This window comes from Microcaecilia unicolor, chromosome 2 (assembly GCF_901765095.1).
Source record: "Microcaecilia unicolor chromosome 2, aMicUni1.1, whole genome shotgun sequence".
NCBI lineage: Eukaryota > Metazoa > Chordata > Amphibia > Gymnophiona > Siphonopidae > Microcaecilia > Microcaecilia unicolor.
The window spans coordinates 291,834,121-291,855,498 of record NC_044032.1 but is presented as its reverse complement, the minus strand read 5'-3'; the positions used below and the strand labels follow the sequence as shown (position 1 = coordinate 291,855,498).

The 21,378-nt window shown below is 46.2% G+C and overlaps 1 protein-coding gene across 1 annotated transcript in view; it reads left to right on the top strand.

Moving 5' to 3' along the window:
* The window catches only part of FAM120C (family with sequence similarity 120C), a 326,238-nt gene that overhangs the window by 160,211 nt on the left and 144,649 nt on the right, over positions 1 to 21,378 (top strand). The gene's annotated exons all lie outside the window — the stretch shown is intronic.

The window sequence follows — 21,378 nt, the reverse complement described above, 5'->3', positions numbered from 1 at the left end:
GGCAAAGGAGAATCGCTGGGCATGGAGGGGAGGGCAGAGGAGAATCGCTGGGCATGGAGGGGAGGGCAGAGGAGAATCGCTGGGCATGAAGGGGAGGGCAGAGGAGAATCACTAATATGGAGGGGAGGGCAGAGGAGAATCGCTGGGCATGAAGGGGAGATCAGGGGAGAATCGCTGAGATGGAGGCAAGGGGAGGGCAGAGGAGAATCGCTGACGGGGAGGGGAGGGCAGAGGAAAATCGCTGACATGGAGGGGAGGGCAGAGGAAAATCGCTGGACATGGAGGGGAGGGCAGGGGAGAGAGGAGAATTGCTGAATATGGAGGGAAGGGCAGGAGAGAGGAGAGTTGCTGGACATGGAGGGGAGGAAAGACAGTAAGAAGATGCACATGTATGGAGGGGAGAGGAGAAACGCTGGACATGGATAGAGGGGAGGGAAGACGAAGGAGATGCACATGGATAGACTGATGGAAGGGAGGACAGAGGAGAAATGCTGGACATGGAAGGGAGGGTAGGGAAGACAGAGGAAGGAGATGCACATGGATGGAGGGCAGGGAAGAGAGAGGAACTTGGATGGAGGGGAGAAGAGGGGAGAGAGGAGAAATGATGGACATGGAGGGTGGGAGAGGAAAAATGCTGGACATGGATGGAGGAGAGGAAGGAGATGAGTATGGATGGAGGGGAGAGAAGAGAGAGGAAGGAGATGCATACTGATGGAGATGAGGGAAAAGGAAGAGAGGAGAAAAACTGCACATGGATGGAGAAAATAGGCAAAAGCTGGATCCACTCTATACCTCTTCCAGTCAGGTCCACAGAGGACCCAGCTTTTACTTATGGATATAGGGCAACTTTTGAGAACCGGTCTGCACAGAATAGTGTTTCTCCATTTCGTGCTTCCTTGTCTCAAATTTTTATCCTTCTTTCAGGAGGGATTTAAAAAAGGCTTGGCTCTCAATTCGATCAAGGTTCAGGTGGCAGCGTTGTGTCATAGAAGCAAGATACAGAATGCCTGATTGGCTGCTCACCCTGATAGAGTGCGATTTCTCAAGGAAGTCGCTTATCTGTGTCTCCCTCTCCACAATATTTGTCTTCAGTGGAGTCTTCTAGTGATTCCTAAGGCTCTTCAGTCTACCCCCTTTGAGCCCCTTCGTTCAGCAACTATCAAAGATCTTACTTTAAAGGCAGTATTTCAAGTTACCATTTCGTTGGCACCGAGAGTTTTAGAGCTTCAAGCTGTGTTGCAGGAATCCCTTTCTCCGCTTTTCTGATTTTGGACTTTCCATATGGACAGTTCTGTCCTTTTTGCCGAGGATTGTATCTCCTTTTCATGTCAGACTGAGTTTCTGCCTTCATTTTCCAGGGAGATCTATTCTGCAGAATACACTTCCCTGTGACTGTTGGATGTGAAACGCATCCTTATGCACCATCTTACCACTACCTACTATTTTATGCGGTTTGATCATCTGGTTGGCCTCTTTGCGGGACCCCGGAAGTGTCTGCCGGCCTCCAAAGTGACAGTGGCTCGAGGGCTTAAGCAGGCTATTTCTTCGGCTTACATTCTGAGGGGTAGATCTGCTCCTATTCTTTGACAGAGTCTACGGCAATTTCGTTGGCAGAGATGATAATAAAACTTTATTTATAACCTCTATATCATTAAAAGTCTAAGCGGGGAACAAATCACATATAAAATATAAAAAAAACAATAAAAATTATTTCTTTACACAACAAACTATGCAAAAAAAACTCTACAAACATATCTGTCGTTCAGCGACGTAGTTGTCTTGTCATTCCTTTAAGCATTACTGTATGGATATGTCTGCTCGAGCAGATGCTTCCTTTGGGACCACTGTTGCTGCTGCAGGGGTATCACAGTCCCTCCCTCTTAAGGATTGTTTTTGTACATCCCATTGGTCTGGACAGATCCTTGGGACGTAATGGAAGGAAAAATTAGTTAATATAGTAACATAGTAGATGACGGCAGAAAAAAACCTGCACGGTCCATCCAGTCTGCCAAACAAGATAAACTCATATGTGCTACTTTTTGTGTATACCTTACTTTGATTTGTATCTGTCATTTTCAGGGCACAGACCGTAGAAGTCTGCCCAGCACTAGCCCCGCCTCCCAACCACTTGCCCCGCCTCCCACCACCGGCTCTGCCACCCAATCTCGGCTAAGCTTCTGAGGATCCATTCCTTCTGAACAGGATTCCTTTATGTTTATCCCACGCATGTTTGAATTCCGTTACCGTTTTCATCTCCACCATCTCCCGCGGGAGGGCATTCCAAGTATCCACCACTCTCTCTGTGAAAAAATACTTCCTGACATTTTTCTTGAGTTTGTCCCACTTCAATCTCATTTCATGTCCTCTAGTTCTACCGCCTTCCCATCTCCGGAAAAGGTTAGTTTGCGGATTAATACCTTTCGAATATTTGAAGGTCTATATCATATCACCCCTGTTTCTCCTTTCCTCCAGGGTATACATGTTCAGGTCAGCAAGTCTCTCCTCATACGTCTTGTAACGCAAATCCCATACCATTCTCGTAGCTTTTCTTTGCACCGCTTCAATTCTTTTTACATCCTTAGCAAGATACGGCCTCCAAAACTGAACACAATACTCCAGGTGGGGCCTCACCAATGACTTATACAGGGGCATTAAAACCTCTTTTCTTCTGCTGGTCACACCTCTCTCCATACAGCCTAGCAACCTTCTAGCTACGACCATCGCCTTGTCACACTGTTTCATCGCCTTCAGATCCTCAGATACTATCACCCCAAGATCCCTCTCCCTGTCCGTACATATCAGACTCTCACTGCCTAACACATACGTCTCCAGTGGATTTCTACTCCCTAAGTGCATCACTATGCATTTCTTTGCATTGAATTTTAATTGCCAAACCTTAGACCATTCTTCTAGCTTCTGCAGATCCTTTTTCATGTTTTCCACTCCCTCCCGGGTGTCCACTGTGTTACAAATATTAGTATCATCCACAAAAAGGCAAACTTTACCTTCTAACCCTTCGGCAATGTCACTCACAAATATATTGAACAGAATTGGCCCCAGCACCGATCCCTGAGGCACTCCACTACTCACCTTTCCCTCATCCGAGCGAATTCCATTAACCACCACCCTCTGGCGTCTGTCCGTCAACCAGTTCCTAATCCAGTTCACCACGTCGGGTCCTATTTTCAGCTGTCAAGTTTATTCAAGAGCCTCTTGTGGGGAACAGTGTCAAAAGCTTTGCTGAAATCTAAGTAGATTACGTCTATAGCATGTCCATGATTCAATTCTCCGATCACCCAGTCTAAGAATTCAATGAGATTCGTTTGACACGATTTACCTTTAGTAAAACCATGTTGTCTCTGATCTTGCAACTTATTGGCTTCCAGGAAATTCACTATCCTTTCCTTCTGAAGAGAATCTACAAACGTGGAGAACTCAATTAGATCCCACGTGATAGAGAACAAATGCAAACGAGTGGGAATGTGAACCAGGCTTATGCAAAGATCATGAACCAGACAAAAATTAAAGTTAAAAACCAACAAACTATATCTCTATATATAAAAGGCACCACCAACGTTCAAAATGAAGCCTCCAGCCGGAAGTGTGAAGGGGGAGAGATATCCGGTTTCCCCATGAGTGTCTGCCCCGCCCTCGCTCTCTCTGTAACACAAACAGTGAAGGAAAACACAGCAAAGCACGAAATCAAATCGCGCTCTCTGTAACAGTGAAGGACTCAGAGGGGGGAGGGGAGAGAGGACAGAAGCCCTCACTATCTCTGTAACACAAACACAGCACAGCAGGAAACTTAACAAGGAAGGACTCGACTCCGAGGGGGGAGGGGACAGAGCAGAGGGGACACACAGCACAGGGGAAGGGAGAGACGGCAGAGGGCAGGGACACACACACTCCCACATGCACACAGAAGAAAACCTTGCTAGCCCCCGTTTCATTTGCATCAGAAACGGGGCTTTTTTACTAGTTTATTTATATATACTTAAAAAAGACTAATAAATATTTTTTTGTGATAATGACTCAACACAACGTTGTGTTTCGGCCTGGCGGCCTACATCAGGAGTCTTGTGAATGTAGTAAGAACAATACTCATGAAATGATGTTATAAAATATCTCAAACTTTAATAGATAAACATTTTGGCAGCATACAGGTAGGCACGAGCATTAGACGGTTTGCTTACAATGGTCCTTTTCAAGACCCATCTTACGTTTTCATTTCAAGATTTGTTTATCCATTGACATTTGAGATATTTTATAACATCATTTCATGAGTATTGCTCTTACTATGTTCACAAGACTCCTGATGTAGGCCAGCAGGCCGAAACACAACGTTGTGTCGAGTCATTATCACAAAAAATATTTATTAGTCTTTTTTAAGTGTATACAAATAAATATAGTTTGTTGGTTTTTAACTTTAATTTTTGTCCGGTTCCTGTTTGGATAAGCCTGGTTCACATTCCAACTCTTGTTTGCATTTGCATCTATCCTTTCCTTCAGCATCGCTTCCATTACTTTTTCCAATAACCAAAGTGAGGCTTACTGGCCTGTAGTTTCCAGCTACTTCCCTATCACCACTTTTGTGAATTACCTGATAATTTTATTTCCTTTAGTCCCAAAGGATTAGTTCAGAGCCCGCCCTTCTGTGATGGTTTAGTTTTTTCCATGTTATATGTGATGTCCAGTGTTTGTATTCTCTATCCATTATTTCTAAGGCACGGGGTTTTGCCCTTTATTTCATAGGATTTTTTTTTTTCTATCTAGAGGCTGGTGCTTTTTCTTTTTTTTCCGGATGTCACTCTCTCTGCTTTTTATTGATTACTGGCTTGGTTACTAAGTGCAGGTGCTTATGAGGCACAACTTATTAGAGTTCTGTCTATCTCCACCTGCTGGCGGATGGTTAAAGCCCTTTTGGACTAAAGGAAAGAAAAATGTTTAAAATTTGAAGGATTTTAACTATTTTTTCCTTAGCATCCCTCCGGACCGGCCCAGGATTGGACTGATGGGTTGTGCTCGCCTTCCAGCAGGTTGGAGACTGAGAAAAAACTCTGACTCTAGCGAGCCAATAGAAGCCCTGGTCACGTGACCCTAGCCTCAGTATTTTCTCAGTCTCCCAGCAGGTAGGAAGTGAGCCCATTAGTCTCTCTTTCTAGATTTATAATTCTTTTAGTATTATTTTATTATTCTATCTTTTTCTGTGCCACAGGAATTCTTATGAGGCTTGTTAGTGTTTTGTCAGCTTATTAGCTCAGCCTCAGGGGTGTATACTCTGGTGCACCGGGTCACTCCCCCTTTTCCTCCCCATCTCCCTCCTATTCTTCAATTTGCTAAGGGAAGGTTTCCTCTTTTGGTTAGCAAAGAGGCTTCACCTTTGGGAGAGGCAGCCAGCTTAAAATTACAAAAGTGAAGCACTGTTTCCCCATTGTTTTAACGAGCAGGTGGCTCTGTTTATTGTGTGGGGTGTCTGTGTTGTGTAGCTGCTCAGCAAAAAAAAAAAAGCAAAGGTTTTGATTTTTCTTCTCCTTACCTTCCCTTTTCGGTGGGGCATTATTTCCTAGCGCTGGTTTGGTCAGCGGAGCGGAGCTTTGTGTTTTTAAAACAAAAAGAATAGAAGATTAAAGGTTTTTAGGCGCGAACCGTGCACGCGCGTGACCGCCATGTTGGAAAAGTTGAAACGGTGCACTGTTTGCCAGTGTCGGGGGTTTTCTTCTTCTGGCGCGTGTATATATTGTTCCGCGCCGGGAGGACCGTCCACTTCTGTTTTACCTTCGACTTCGGGCACTCAGTTGTCAGTCTCGGGTTCCTCGCCGTCGCAGTCCATCTGTTTCGCTGTCCCGCTCTACTCCGCTTGTTGCGGAGGTGTCAGGCGCGCTCTCGGGGACAGCGAAAGGGGTGCAAACGGCGGCCATTTTCAATCACCTTCCGTCTTCTCAGTCGGGTGATCTCTCTGCTGTAGACAACGCTGCAAGTCCAGACGAACTTGATTCAGGAGCTCTGATACACTCCGGAGTCACTCAGGCAGGGGGTTTTTCCCCTGTGTTTGTCCTCCGGATGTACCAGGCCTTCCTGTTATCAAAGATAGAAATTCATCTTTTCCCTCTTCCCTAGTTCTGCCCAAATCACTCCTAGGCCGTCTCTCTTTCCATTCGGGCTTCATAGAATTGGTATCTGGCCGTTTTCTGCAATGTGGATCTCTATATACCCATTTTCAGGCGTCCAACATAAGTGCCATAGTAGCTCCTAACATGTCTATTCACCTATACTTAGGGCATAGGGTAAAGCATCTTTGTGCTTGCTTAAAGAATTGTTAAACAAACTATTACTTTTTCCATCAAGCCAAATACTTGCATGGCTTTACATTCAGGAATCTTTTCTACAAGAAATGCTTTCTTTGGCAGGAAAGCCCTGCTAAAATTGACATGGCTCTTTAAACCTATTATGCTGTTTTTTTTTTTGTTTTGTTTACACTAGTCACGTAATTTTTTAAGCACCGCTGTGACGAAGAGAATAATGGAGATCTGTACATGTAGACTACTCTAAGGCTACAAAAAGAAAAACAAAATCGACAATTTTTCTATCCTGTGTGTCAATCTTCTAACTTTTCCTATAAACTTAAAGCTACGGTACAACTTGTTCAAGGAAGGAGGGGGGAGTTTATTGTTTTCTTTTCAATGCCTCTTAAAAGCTCACATCTCCCATTTTCCTCCTCCCCCCCCCCCCCCCCCCCCCAGTTTAGTATTTTACTGGACGTTCCCACAGGAAAGCATTAGGCACAGAGGGGAGAGTAGCACTGTTACTTCCAACAGCTATTTACAACGTCTTAACGGTAATACTACTCTACTCTTTTTACATGTTCATAGTTCTTTGAATACAAAGAAAATTAAGAAACTGCATTTCATAAACCGCTCAGTGCAAACCAATTGAACAAAGCTTTTGGGCAATTCACTGGCTGAACACAATGCTTCATTTGTTGGCACATTTCCAACTTTAATTCAAGCTCAAGCCATCTTTTGTTCCCCTCCCCTCCCCTCATCAGAATATCAAGTTACTCATCATTCTGTTTATGCAAACAACAAAAGTATCCTTGGAGTATAGGCAGTTGAGGGAAATTCGGTACAAATTTTAGGATCGAAATTCTCAAAGGGATTTTGTTGAGCAGTATAACTGCAACTCAATGTTGTCTATGCAACCAGGCTTCTAGATGTATGACAATTAAAAGTAGTTTTTTTGTACAATTCGGCACATTTCTTCAACTCCGCATGCTGACCGACAATAAAAAAAAAAAAAAGTACTCTGGTACAAGACATTCTAGTCAGCTGCATTATTTTTTAGCTTACTTATTCCCCGGCAAGAATGATCCACAAAACTAGTAAACCTGTAGCATTTATAAGTGTTCTATATAAAATGCCTTATGCCTTCATAAACTTTGAGGCATTCTAAAGATGTTACTTATTCTATATTAAGGGCAAGCATTGTGAATCATCATACACTGGTTTTCACTGACCTTGCTACTACAAGTACAACTTTTCAAGGCAATGCGCGCAGCGCAACGAGGTTAATGAGATGTAAGTGCTATGAGAACATTAAGAGGGGTCTGCCCATCCCTTATGGAGCTCTCACATTTAACCAATTTTGAAGCCAATTTTCCACTCATGTCAGGTTAAAGCTTTAAAACTTGTTAAATCTCAGCTATAAAAATTTCATATTTGAAATCTTGTAAACAAATAGCAATTCATATGAAAGCTACAATTCAGGCCTGGATTTTTAGCAAGCTTTTTAGTTGGCAACTCATTATTTCTCTATTACTTGGGATAAATGTAAGAGGTACCCAGTGGCTTGGTGCCCTGGGAAGAACACTAGGGGAAGGGGGTTCACTAAATTAGGCCCCGGCATAACTCTGGTTGGACTAACAATTTAACAGTGAATGGCACCCAGTGGCTTGGTGGCCTGGGAAGAGCAAGTGGAGGCGGTTCCCTAAATTGGGCCCCAGCATAATTCTATTTAGACTGCCAATTTAACAGTGGATATGACCTTGTTTCAAGACAATATCAATTTGGTTTTGGGAAGGGGCAAGTTTTCTTTCCCCCATTTTGCATGGTCAGCCATACAACTGCAGATTGACTATATCCATGTCCTCTCTTTTTTTCTTCAAGTGCATCTTCTTTCCTGGAGTAGTATTCTACTTTTTTGCCTTTCTGCCGGTTTTAAAGCTGGTGCTTCTTGACAACGCCTCGGCAGTAGCCTATATCAATCGGCAGAGAGTAACAAGGTGCCATCTCTGGTGGCAAGAGGCGGAGAGTTTCCTGGTATGAGCAGAGGCTCATCTCACTACCATATCAGCTTCGCAAGTAGCAGGAGTTTACAATATTCAAGCGGACTTTCCCAGTCATCGCACGCTCGATCCAAACGAATAGGCTCTCAGCAATTGAGCGTTTTAGTTGATAGTACGTCCTGGGGGCACTCCAGTTTTCCATCTGTTCGCCTACAGGCTCAACTCAAAGTTCCTCCATCTTTTCAGTTCCCGAAGAGAGGCAACAGGGAAGGGGTAGACGTCCTCTTGCGGCGGGGCTCCTTCGAATTTCTTTACGCGCTTCTTCCGTAGCCTCTATTAGGTCGTCTCCTTCAGAAGATAGAGGAACATGGGAAGCCAGTAATTCTGGTGCTCCCAGATTAGCCTTGACGCTCTTGATACGCGAATCTGCAGCGGCTGAAGGTGATGTCTTCTATTCGACTTCCGCTATACAAGTCCTTGCTGATTCAAGGGCCGGTTTTCCCCGGCTCGATTTTGTCTTACGACTTGATTCTTGAACGAGCCTGTTTAGCTCACAGGGTTTTTTATTTCTTTTATTTCCACCATGCTTTGGTCTCGTCGTCGCTCCACCTCTCTTAGCTATTTTCACACCTGGAGAATTTTTTTTGAGACTTGCTGTGCAGATGCTGGGATTGCTCTCAGATGTTTTTTCTGCAGCGAGGATTTGATGAAGGACTGTCTCTTTCATTCACTTAAAGTGCAGACGGCAGCTCTGTCCGGTTTCAGAGGTCGGATTCGGGGTAAGTCGGTGGCTAGTCTTCCTGAGGTCGCCGATTTCTTACAAGGAGTTAGCCTTCTTCGGCCACCGGTCAGATCGATCTTTCCATGTTGGGACCTTAATCTCTCACGGGGCCTCCGTTTGAACCATTGCAACCTTGTTTTCTGAAGGACTTAACCCTAAAGTCAGTGTTTTTTGGGTGGCTATTGCATCCGTTAGGAGAGTTTCGGAGTTGCAAGTGTTTTCCTGCAGGTCTCCATTTCTACAGTTTTCTAAAGAGCGAGTGGTCCTTCGTCCGGTTCCTTCTTTTTTGCCTAAGGTTCTCTCTCCGTTTCATCTGACCCAGTGGGTTTGCTTTCTGTTCTGGGATTGGTCTCGGGTACGCAAGAGCAGAAGAAATTGTGTACTTTGGATGGTAAGAGAGTGATTACACGATACCTCACAGTCACTGAGGTTTTTCGCCGCTCGGATTGTCTTTTGCTTTTAGCTGGTCACCGTAAGAGTTTGTCAGCTTCTAAGCTTACGTTATCTAGGTGGATTAAAGAGATGATAGCTTCAGCCTACCTCTTGGCAGGCTAGGCAGTTCTGGAGGCTGTTAATGCTCATTCTACTAGAGCGCAGGCAGCGCAGGAGTTCCTTGCTGCCTCCTGCGGAGATTTTTAGGGCAGCGACTTGGTCCTCTCTCCATTCTTTTTCTAAGCATTTCAGTCTTAATGTTCATTTTTGGCAGGCGGCGGTCTTTGCATCGCGGGTACTCACTGCGGCCTTGCTGGGGACCCACCCGTAGGACTACTGCTTTGTTACATCCCATCAGTCCAATCCTGGGCCGGGCCGGAGGGATGCTAAGGAAGGAGAAATTAGACCTTACCTGCTTATTTGCTTTCCTTTAATCCCTCCGGACCGGCCCAGGTCCCTCCCTGTTCCAGTTTTCTGTCTAGGTTTGCATGTTTTATTTATTTGTTTGTAGAGATGTTTTTGCTAGTTAGACAAATATATATAAAAAAAAAAGTCATTGATCTTCTGTTATGGCCATACCGCTGCTCTGGTAAGGGTATGTGGTGAGCCATTACAGTGAGGCCATACCGCTGCTCTGGTAAGGGTACGTGGTGAGCCAGTACAGTGAGACCATACCGCTGCTCTGGTGAGAGTTGTCGGTTAGCCTTTATTAGAGCACATTTTCAATAGTGCTCCCTGGTTGCTAGAATTCCTTGGGGCACAGAATGTCTTGTTCTTCTTCTTGCTGCTTTGTTATTCAAATACTGAGGCTAGGGTCACGTGACCAGGGCTCCTATTGGCTCGCTAGAGTCAGAGTTTTTTCTCAGTCTCCAACCTGCTGGAAGGCGAGCACAACCCATCAGTCCAATCCTGGGCCGGTCCAGAGGGATTAAAGGAAAGCAAATTAGCAGGTAAGGTCTAATTTCTCCATACTTACTCCACAAAAATTAAATAACAACAAAAGCCTGATTCCTCAGCGACCCTCCAGACCGGTCAAGACGCGTGGGTTATGTCCTCCTACCAGCAGAGGGAGACTGAGAAAACACTAAGCTTTTGAAGCCTGTATATATAACCTGTGCAGAACCTCCACTAGCCAGTATTTTCTCAGTCTCAGCAGAGGTAGCAGTTGACAGCCTGTGCAGTCTCCAATAATCTGGTGAGGTAGTTTGTCATTGGGTCGTAGGATTTTTTCCTTCCAAACTTTATTCTGTTGCAGTACCCTGTACGTGTGTGTAAAAAAAAAAAAAAAAAAAAAAAAAAGTGCTTTGGGGCCCTGGGTCTGGTGGGGCCCAGTTTTTCCCCCTGGGGTGTTACACCTATGTTTGGGTCCCTCCCCCTGTGCTGCTCTCTATTTCTGTTTGCTTGGCAGCTTTGTGCCTCGGCTGCTTTCTCAGTATTGTAGCCTTGAGTGCCTTACAATTTCCAGATGCCAGAATTAGAGTACTGTGCCTTTAAGGTCAGTTATTCTATTTCATTTTGCTTGCCAGCTTTGTGCCTCGGCTGCTTTCTCAGTATTGTAGCCTTGAGTGCCTTACAATTTCCAGATGCCAGAATTAGAGTACTGTGCCTTTAAGGTCAGTTATTCTATTTCGTTTTGCTTGGCAGCTTTGTGCCTCGGCTGCTTTCTCAGTATTGTAGCCTTGAGTGCCTTACAATTTCCAGCTGCCAGAGTTGGAGTACTGTGCCTTTAAGGGCATTTATTTCTTTATTTTCAGCGGACCGAACGGGGGTTTTGATTCCTTGCTGGAACGAGAGAGCAGCGCTTTCTCCAGTGCTTTTGCAGTGTGAGTGAGTTTTTGGTTTGGCGCGTTTGCGGAACAGCTTTTCCCTTCCCTCGTGGTTTATGGCGGCCCAGCTCCTCCGATGTCGCGCGTGCTCGTGGCGAGGGGTAGAGGCGCCGGGCGCTCAGTGTAGCTTTGCGGTGCACCTATAAAGGTGGCTGCGGCACCCCCCGACTTGACCGCGGAGGGATCGATGGTGTCGGGAGTCTCCGGGTCAGCGGGAGCGTAGGCAGGGCCGCTGTCAGCGGGAACAGTTTCGGCGGGAACAGCCGCCATCTTGAGTCTGACGCAGCCCATGGAGCCGGCTGGTTTTGGGCCTGCGGCCTCCGTTTTTGGCACAAAAGGGCCTAATGACGGTCCAGGAATGGTGGGCTTTCCTCCAGATTTTGTCTGGACGCGGTATCAGGCCTGGAGATCGGGACCCCCCCTCCCCTCCCCCAATTGGAAGAGGGGGCTATTTCCGTCTTGGCTGAGAGACCACGGTTAGAGTGGTCAGAGGACAGGCAATGTTTTTCTCCTGTAGCTGCAGAAGCTGCGCTTAGTGATCTGGGGGAGTCAGATGGAATTGACGGCTCTCAGGAGCAGGATTGTTGGATTCCTGGAGAGGATCCTTCAGTAGTGCGGATTTTCCATAGAGATGAGCTGTCAGAACTCATAGATCAGGTGTCGTCCACCCTTCAGTTTGGTCCTGAGGTGGCGTTGGGGGAAACTGTCCAGGATCCGTTGGTGAAGGGCATTCAGCGTCAGGCGTGATCCTTCCCTATGAACAAGGATCTCCGGGAGATGATTTGTCAGGAATGGGATTTGCCGTGTAAGGTGGCAAAGGCAATGGCGAGGCTTTATCCCCTCCCTCAGGACGATAGGGATTCCTTTAAGGCTCCCACGGTAGATGCAGTAGTGACGGCAGTAATTATAGCTACGGCTATCCCGGTTGATGGAGGAACGGCTCTCCGTGATCCTCAGGATAGGAAGTTGGGATCTTTTCTCAAGCGTAGTTTTGTTTTGTCGGCTCTAGCCCTGCAGGCCTCGGTTTGTGGGGGTCTGGTAGCTCGGGCATGTTTTCGTTGGGCCGAGAAGCTCCTGGATGATTCGGTAGATGTTGGTTCTTCTGGGGGTCAGGAGTTAGCCGACTTGGACATGGGTTCATCCTTTTTGTCTGAGGCTTTTATGATTTGTTGCCTACTTCAGACAAAAAATATGGCTATGGTTGTGGGTCTCTGCCACTTAAGGGAGCTGTGCTCTTTGGAGAAGATTTGGACAAGTTAGTGTGAGGTCTTAGTGATACCAAGGTTCTATGGCTTCCAGATTTTCGGTTCAAGGCAGGGGCCAGAACTAGTTCCTCTCGGGGACGGTTTAGGGAGGCTCAGCGGTATAGGCCGGGCAGATCGAGTGGGACCTACCCCTAGCTGTCTGTTTGTCCAATTTAGATTGTAAGCTCTGTTGAGCAGGGACTGTCTTTTCATGTTAATTTGTACAGCGCTGCATAAGTCTAGTAGTGCTATAGAAATGTTTAATAGTAGTAGGACCTCTAGGGGTCGGTTTTTCCAGCGCACACAGTTCTTTCGTGAGAGTCGTCGCGGAGGGCGTGGCTTTTCCGCGGGAGGTTAGTATTCAGGCCACAATTCCCAATGAAGATGTGCGGGCTCAGGCTCTGGTGCATGTTGGGGCTCGGCTGAGTCTGTTTTACCAGAGTTGGGCCCAAATCAGGTCAGATCAGTGGGTTCTCAAGGTGTTTCGAGGCGGGTGTGCGCTGGAATTCGAAAGCTGTTCTCCCGAAGTGTTTCTGGAATCCCTCTGTCGGTCTTGGAGCAAGAGGGCAGCAGTGAGGGACACTCTGCGGTGGCTGCTCGCGTTGGGAGCCGTGGTTCCTGTTCCTTCAGATCAGCAACGCTCAGGGTGCTATTTGATCTATTTTGTGGTCCACAAGAAAGAGGACACTTTTCGTCACATTTTAGATCTCAAAAGGGTCAATGCGGCACTCAAGGTGCCCTCTTTCCGGATGGAGACGTTGCGGTCGGTCACTGGTGCGGTCAGGAAAGGAGAGTTCCTCACTTCCCTGGATTTGACGGAAGCTTATCTTCACTTTCCTTTGTGCAGCCTTTTGGTTCCAAGTTACAGGGTCCGATTCGTCGGTTCCTTGCAGAGAAGGCGCCGACGGCCCGTACTTATCGTCAGGTCTTGGGCCTGATGGCGGCGACCATAGAGGTAGTTCTGTGGGCCAGGGCGCACATGCGTCAGGTACAGTCAGCTCTGCTCAGTCGTTGGTCCCCTCTGTCGCAGGACTTGGAAATGTGTTGTCCGCTGTCGGTGGCCCCTCGTCTCAGTCTCCGCTGGTGGCTCAGTCCGCGCAATTTGGGAAAGGAATGCCGTTGGAGTCCCCACAGGGGCTGGTAATGGTCACGGATGCCAGTCTGCAAGGTTGGGGGGCACATTGTCTCAGTCAGGTAGCTCAAGGCCGGTGGTCTCGGGCAGAAGCAGAGTGGTCCATCAACCGGCTGGAAACTCGGGCCATTCGGGTGGCGCTCCAGGCCTTGACGTCGGTGGTTCGCCACAAGGCATTCCGAGTGCTCTGTGACAATGCCATGGCAGTAGCATATGTCAACCGTCAAGGGGGGAACAAAGAGCCTTGGCGGCGCAGTTGAACTCATCTTCAGGCTCTCTTGGCAGCGCATGTGGCCGGGGTAGGTCACATAGATGCAGATTATCTCAGCAGGCACACTCTAGATCCCAGAGAGTGGTCTTTTCTTCGGTCAGTGTTCCAGTGAGTTGTGTCGGTCTGGGGACTTTCGGTGATCTTAGGGCAACGGCTCGCTATGCGCAAGTTCAGAGATTTTTTTTTTTTCAGTCGCTGAAGAGACCCTTGAGCGGAGGAAATCGACACTCTTCTGTTGCCTTGGCTTCGGGAGTGACTGTATGTGTTTCCTCTGTGGCTGTTAGTCGGTCGAGTAATATAGCGCATCGACATAGTCGACCATGGTATGGAGACCTGGTGCGGTTGGCAGGGGCGGCGGCCCTGCCTTTGTTGGGATCAGTTCTGTGTCAAGGCCCGATAATCATGCCGGATCCGGCTCGGTTTTCGCTTATGGCTTGGCTCTTGAGCGGCACAAGTTGAAGAAGAAGGGGCTTTCGTCCAGTGGCTTTGCTACGATGTTGAGTTGCCGTAGACGATCCACTTCCTTGGCGTATGTCCGGGTTTGGAGAATCTTTGAGCACTGGTGTGAAGACCATCGAGTTCGGCCGTTTCACTCTTCGGTGGCGGAAGTTTTGGAATTTTTGCACGATGGTGTTGATAGAGGTCTGGCCTTGTCTACACTGAAGATTCAGGTGGCAGCTTTGTCATGTTTTCGTGGGAAGCTTCAGTGAAAGTCCTTCGCGTCTGTGCCTGAGGTAGTGCGTTTTTTGAAGGGTGTTAAGTTGCTGCGTCCGCCTCAGTGACAGATGGTGCCTCCGGGGGATTTGAAGCTAGTTTTGGATGCTTTGATCAGGCCTCCGTTTGTGCCTCTGGTATCGGCATCTTGTAAGGATTTATCTTTAAAGGCGGTCTTGTTGGTGGCGATTACTTCAGCACGGAGTGTTTCAGAGCTTCAGGCTTTGTCTTTTAGGGAACCATTTTTGTCCTTTCTGAGGGAAAGGTTTCGTTGCGGACGGTGCTTTCCTTTTTTGCCCAAGGTGGTTTCCGAGTTCCATGTTAATCAGGTCAGCTCTCTGCCAGTGTTGGGTGATATGGCTGGAGATTCGGAGCAGCGTGGTATTGCCAAGCTGGATGTCAGGAGAGTTTTGAGTTGTTATCTCTCTGGAACTCAGGACTTCAGAGCCTCTGACCGTTTGTTCGTTCTTCATGGTGGCCCAAAGAAGGGTGCAGCGGCTCCTAAGGTGACCATAGCACGGTGGTTGAAGGAGGCGGTTGCATCTGCTTACTTGGTGAAGGGTCCTGTGGTGCCTAGGGGCTGGTCTGCTCATTCCACTAGGGGAATGGCAACCTCGTGGGCGGAGAATAGTATGATTTCTCTGTTAGATATTTGTCGGGCTGCGGTTTGGTTTTCGTTGCATTCCTTTGTGAAGCATTATAGGATTCCTGTGCATGCAAAGGACGAGGTGCGCTTTGGGGCAGCAATTTTGACCTCTGGCCTTAGTAGGTCCCTCCCATAAGTTAGTTACTGCTCTGGTACGTCCCACGCGTCTTGACCGGTCTGGAGGGTCGCTGAGGAAGGTGAAATTAGATCTTACCTGCTAATTTTCTTTCCTCTAGACCCTCCAGACCGGTCAAGAGCCCGCCCTGTCTGTATTGGAGGCCAGGAGGTGTGTTTGTTGGATAATTCTTGGCTGCTGTAAATTGTTGTTTCTCTAATTGCAGACTGTTTATTTCTGTTTTGTGATAGGAGTCCGGGACAGGTGGGGCTCTTCTTTGATAGTCCACCTGTAGAAGCCCAACTGTTTTATCAAAGGCAAAGGAACATGTTTCCGTAAGAGCAAGCGGAAGATGTTTCTTGTTTTTGCAGTTTACTGTGACCACGTACAGGGTTGCTAGTTGTTGTTAGTGTTTTTTGTTTCTCTGCTTTGTCAGGGGTATAGTGGCTAGTGGAGGTTCTGCACAGGTTATATATACAGGCTTCAAAAGCTTAGTGTTTTCTCAGTCTCCCTCTGCTGGTAGGAGGACATAACCCACGCGTCTTGACCGGTCTGGAGGGTCTAGAGGAAAGAAAATTAGCAGGTAAGATCTAATTTCACCATAAACAAGTGCACTTAAAAACATTTTTTAAAAATTGAATAATCGAGGTAATTTTACGTAGGTTGAATGACAAGGCATTCCAAAGAGTGACATAGTAACATAGTAAATGACGGCAGAAAAAGACTTGCACGGTCCATCCAGTCTGCCCAACAAGACAACTCATGTGTGCTACTTTTTGTGTATACCCTACTTTGATTTGTACCTATGCTCTTCAGGGCACAGACCGTATAAGTCTGCCCAGCACTATCCCCGCCTCCCACTACCGGCTCTGCTATCCAATCTCGGTTAAGCTCCTGAGGATCCATTCCTTCTGAACAGGATTCCTTTATGTTTATCCCACACATGTTTGAATTCCGTTACTGTTTTCATCTCCACCACCTCCCGCGGGAGGGCATTCCAAGCATCCACCACTCTCTCTGTGAAGAAATACTTCCTGACATTTTTCTTGAGTCTGCTCCCCTTCAATCTCATTTCATGTCCTCTCGTTCTACCGCCTTCGTATCTCCGGAAAAGGTTTGTTTGCGGATTAATACCTTTCAAATATTTGAACGTCTGTATCATATCACCCCTGTTCCTCCTTTCCTCCAGGGTATACGTGTTCAGGTCAGCAAGTCTCTCCTCATACGTCTTGTAACGCAAATCCCATACCATTCTCGTAGCTTTTCTTTGCACCGCTTCGATTCTTTTTACATCCTTAGCAAGATACGGCCTCCAAAACTGAACACAATACTCCAGATGGGGCCTCACCAACGACTTATACAGGGGCATCAGCACTCCCTTTCTTCTGCTGGTCACACCTCTCTCTATACAGCCCAACAACCTTCTAGATAAAGCCACCGCCTTCTCACACTTTTTCGTCGCCTTCAAATCCTCAGATACTATCACCCCAAGATCCCTCTCCCCGTCCGTACCTATCAGACTCTCGCCACCTAACACATACGTCTCCCGTGGATTTCTATTCCCTAAGTGCATCACTTTGCATTTCTTGGCATTGAATTTTAATTGCCAGACCTTAGACCATTGTTCTAGCTTCTTCAGATACTTTTTCATGTTTTCCACTCCCTCCGGGGTGTCCACTCTTACAGATCTTAGTATCATCTGCAAATAGGCAAACTTTACCTTCTAACCCTTCGGCAAGGTCACTCACAAATATATTGAACAGAATCGGCCCCAGCACCGATCCTTGAGGCACTCCACTACTCACCTTTTCCTCCGAGCTAACTCCATTCACCACCACCCTCTGGCGTCTGTCCGTCAACCAGTTCCTAATCCAGTTCATCACTTTAGGTCCTATCTTCAGCCCATCCAGTTTATTTAAAAGCCTCCTGTGGGGAACCGTGTCAAAAGCTTTGCTGAAATCTAAGTAGATTACGTCCATAGCTCGTCCCTGATTCAATTCTCCTGTCACCCAATCACAAAACTCAATGAGATTCGTTTGGCACGATTTCCCTTTGGTAAAACCATGTTGTCTGGGGTCTTGCTACTTATTGGCTTCCAGGAAATTCACTATCCTTTCCTTCAGCATCGCTTCCATTACTTTTCCAATAACCAAAGTGAGGTTTACCGGCCTGTAGTTTCCAGCTACTTCCCTATCACCACTTTTGTGAAGAGGGACCACCTCCGCCATTCTCCAATCCCTCGGAACCTCTCCTGTCTCCAAGGATTTATTAAACAAATCTTTAAGAGGACCCGCTAGAACCTCTCTGAGCTCCCTTAATATCCTGGGGTGGATCCCGTCCAGTCCCATGGCTTTGTCCACCTTTAGCTTTACAAGTTGTTCATACACACTCTCTTCTGTAAATGATGCTGTATCCACTCCATTTTCATTTGTACTTTTTCCAGTCCATCGCGGTTTTTCTCCAGGATTTTCTTCTGTGAAAACAGAACAAAATTATCTATTTAGCAAATTTGCTTTTTCTTCATCACTATCTACATAGCAGTTCGCAGTATCTTTTAGTCTCACAATTCCCTTTTTAGTCATTCTCCTTTCACTAATATACCTGAAGAAATTTTTGTCACCCCTCCTTACATTTCTAGCCAGACATATCTCTCTCTTGGCTTCTTTCAGTTTCCTCCGGTATTCCTTCCCGTGTTCCTGTTCTTGAGTTTTTGTGTATTTCTGGAACGCCAACTCTTTAGTCTTTATTTTCTCAGCCACTTGTTTGGAGAACCATATTGGTTTCCTTTTTCTCTTGCTTTTATTTACTTTCCTTACATAAAGGTTTGTGGCCCTATTTATAGCTTCTTTCAGCCTGGACCACTGTCCTTCCACTTCTTGTACTTCCTCCCAGCCCATCAGCTCCTTCCTCAGGTATTCCCCATTTTAGTAAAGTCAGCACGCTTGAAATCCAGGACTTTGAGTTTTGAGTGGCTGCCCTCCACTACAGCAGTCATATCAAACCAAACCGTTTGATGGTCACTGCTGCCCAGGTGGGCACCCACTCGGACATTTGACACGCTATCCCCATTTGTGAGCACCAGATCCAGCGTCGCTCTCTCCCTCGTGGGTTCCGTCACCATTTGTCTGAGCAAAACACTTTGGAAAGCATCCACGATCTGTCTACTTCTCTCCGATTCCACCGACGGAACCTTCCAATCTACATCCGGCAGATTGAAATCTCCCAGCAACAGCACCTCCCTCTTCTTTCCAACCTTTTGAATATCCGCGATCAGATCCCTATCTAGTGCCTCCAGTTGTGTCGGGGGTCTGTAGACAACACCCACGTGGACAGAGGTTCTATTATCTCTTTTTAAGGTGATCCATATCGCTTCTTCTTTTCCCCAGGTCCCTGTCATTTCAGTCGCCGTGATATCATTTCTCACATACAGAGCTACTCCTCCACCTTTACGACCCTTTCTATCCTTCCTAAATAGATTATAGCCTGGTATGTTTGCATCCCATTCATGGGAACCATTTAGCCACGTCTCTGTGATTGCAACAATGTCTAAGTCTGCCTCCACCATCAGGGCTTTTGAAGGTCATGAACTTTATTGCTTAGACTGCAAGCATTTGTGGTCATCGCATTCCATCTACATTTCCTGGTATGTGTTTTAACATTAGTGGTTTGGGGGTGTCTTAACCCTTTGGGTACCTTCCTATCTTTTTGTTCCACCTTCATTCTTTTTCTTCTGCATCCGTTCTATTTTCAGGAATATCACAGTGCTGTAATGGCGAAAAGAATTCTGTAGGGGCAACACTTGTGAGGGCGGATGCTTGTGTGTCACATAACGAACTCTGCCTGAGCCTACTGTGAACCATCTATTATTAGGTGGTTTTATCCTTTGAGGCAGTGGTGTGAATTTGGTTTGATTCTGAGCAGTATGATTTTGTGGAGTCTTTGAAGCTGCTTTAAGTGCATCTAATTCCTCCTTTAGTTTACTAAGCTCCTGTTTTAAACTAGCGAGCTGATGACATATAGGACAAGCTTTTAGTGTCCAACATTATGTAAAGAGTGGCACCCTTTACATAATGTTGGTATTCATTCAACATTATTTGGTAAAAGGAAAGAATATGAATCAAAAGTTTCTCAGAGGACAAGCAGTCTGAATTATTCTCATACATGGGTCAGCGATCCGTGCCGGCCCTGTAATCGGCATAAGACATAGCAAAAAAGAAAAAGATTTGCCAACACCTGGTGCACGTGCAGCGGCGCACCGCGCATACATGGACTGGCTTCCCACCCACTGTGCGAGTGCGTTTCTCAGCTTGTTTTCTTCCGCGCAAGGAGCGACAGCTTTTTCTGTGGCTCCTCTCTACATGCCCGGGAAAGAGCCTTCTTCAGAAGTACATAAGTATTGCCATACTGGGAAAGACCAAAGGTCCATCAAGCCCAGCATCCTGTTTCCAACAGTGGCCAATCCAGATCACAAATACCTGGCAAGATCCCAAAAAGTACAAAACATTTTATACTGCTTATTCCAGAAATAGTGGATTTTCCCCAAGTCCATTTAATAACGGTCTATGGACTTTTCCTTTAGAAAGCCGTCCAAACCTTTTTAAAACTCTGCTAAGCTAACCGCCTTTACCACATTCTCTGGCAACGAATTCCAGAGTTTCATTACATGTTGAGTGAAGAAAAAGTTTCTCCGATTCGTTTTAAATTTACTACATTGTAGTTTCATCGCATGCCCCCTAGTCCTAGTATTTTTGGAAAGCATGAACAGAAGCTTCACATCTACCCGTTCAACTCCACTCATTATTTTATAGACCTCTATCATATCTCCCCTCGGTCGCCTTTTCTCCAAGCTGAAGAGCCCTAGCCACTTCAGCCTTTCCTCATAGGGAAGTTGTCCCATCCCCTTTATCATTTTCGTCGCCCTTATTCACCTTTTCTAATTCCACTATATCTTTTTTTGAGAAACGGCGACCAGAATTGAATGCAATATTCGAGGTGCAGTCGTACCATAGAGCGATACAAAGGCATTATGACATCCTCATTTTTGTTTTCCATTCCTTTCCTAATAATACCTAACATTCTATTTGCTTTCTTAGCCGCAGCAGCACACTGAGCAGGTTTCAACGTATCATCAACGACGACACCAAGATCTCTTTTTGGTCCGTGACTCCTAACTTGGAACCTTGCATGACTTAGCTATAATTTGGGTTCATCTTTCCCACATGTATCACTTTGCACTTGCTCACATTAAACGCCATCTGCCATTTAGACGCCCAGTCTCCCTTTCTCGTAAGGTCCTCTTGTAATTTTTCACAATCCTCCCGCCATTTAACGACTTTGAATAACTTTGTGTCATCAGCAAATTTAATTACCTCACTAGTTACTCCCATCTCTAGGTCATTTATAAATAAGTTAAAAAGCAGCAGTCCCAGCACAGAGCCCTGGGGAACCCCACTAACTACCCTTCTCCATTGAGAATACTGACCATTTAACCCTACTCTCTGTTTTCTATCTTTTAACCAGTTTTTAATCCACAATAGAACACTACCTCCTATCCCATGACTCTGCAATTTCCTCTGGAGTCTTTCATGAAGTACTTTGTCAAACGCCTTCTGAAAATCCAGATACACAATATCAACCGGCTCCCCTTTATCCACATGTTTGTTCACCCCTTCAAAGAAATGTAGTAGATTGGTGAGGCAAGATTTCCCTTCACTAAATCCATGTTGACTTTGTCTCATTAATCCATGCTTTTGAATATGCTCTGTAATTTTGTTCTTAATAATAGTCTGTACCATTTTGCCCGGCACCGACGTCAGACTCACCGATCTATAATTTCCCGGATCTCCTTTGGAACCTTTTTTGAAAAATTGGTGTTACATTAGCCACCCTCCAGTCTTCTGGTACCACACTTGATTTTAAGGATAAATTACATATTT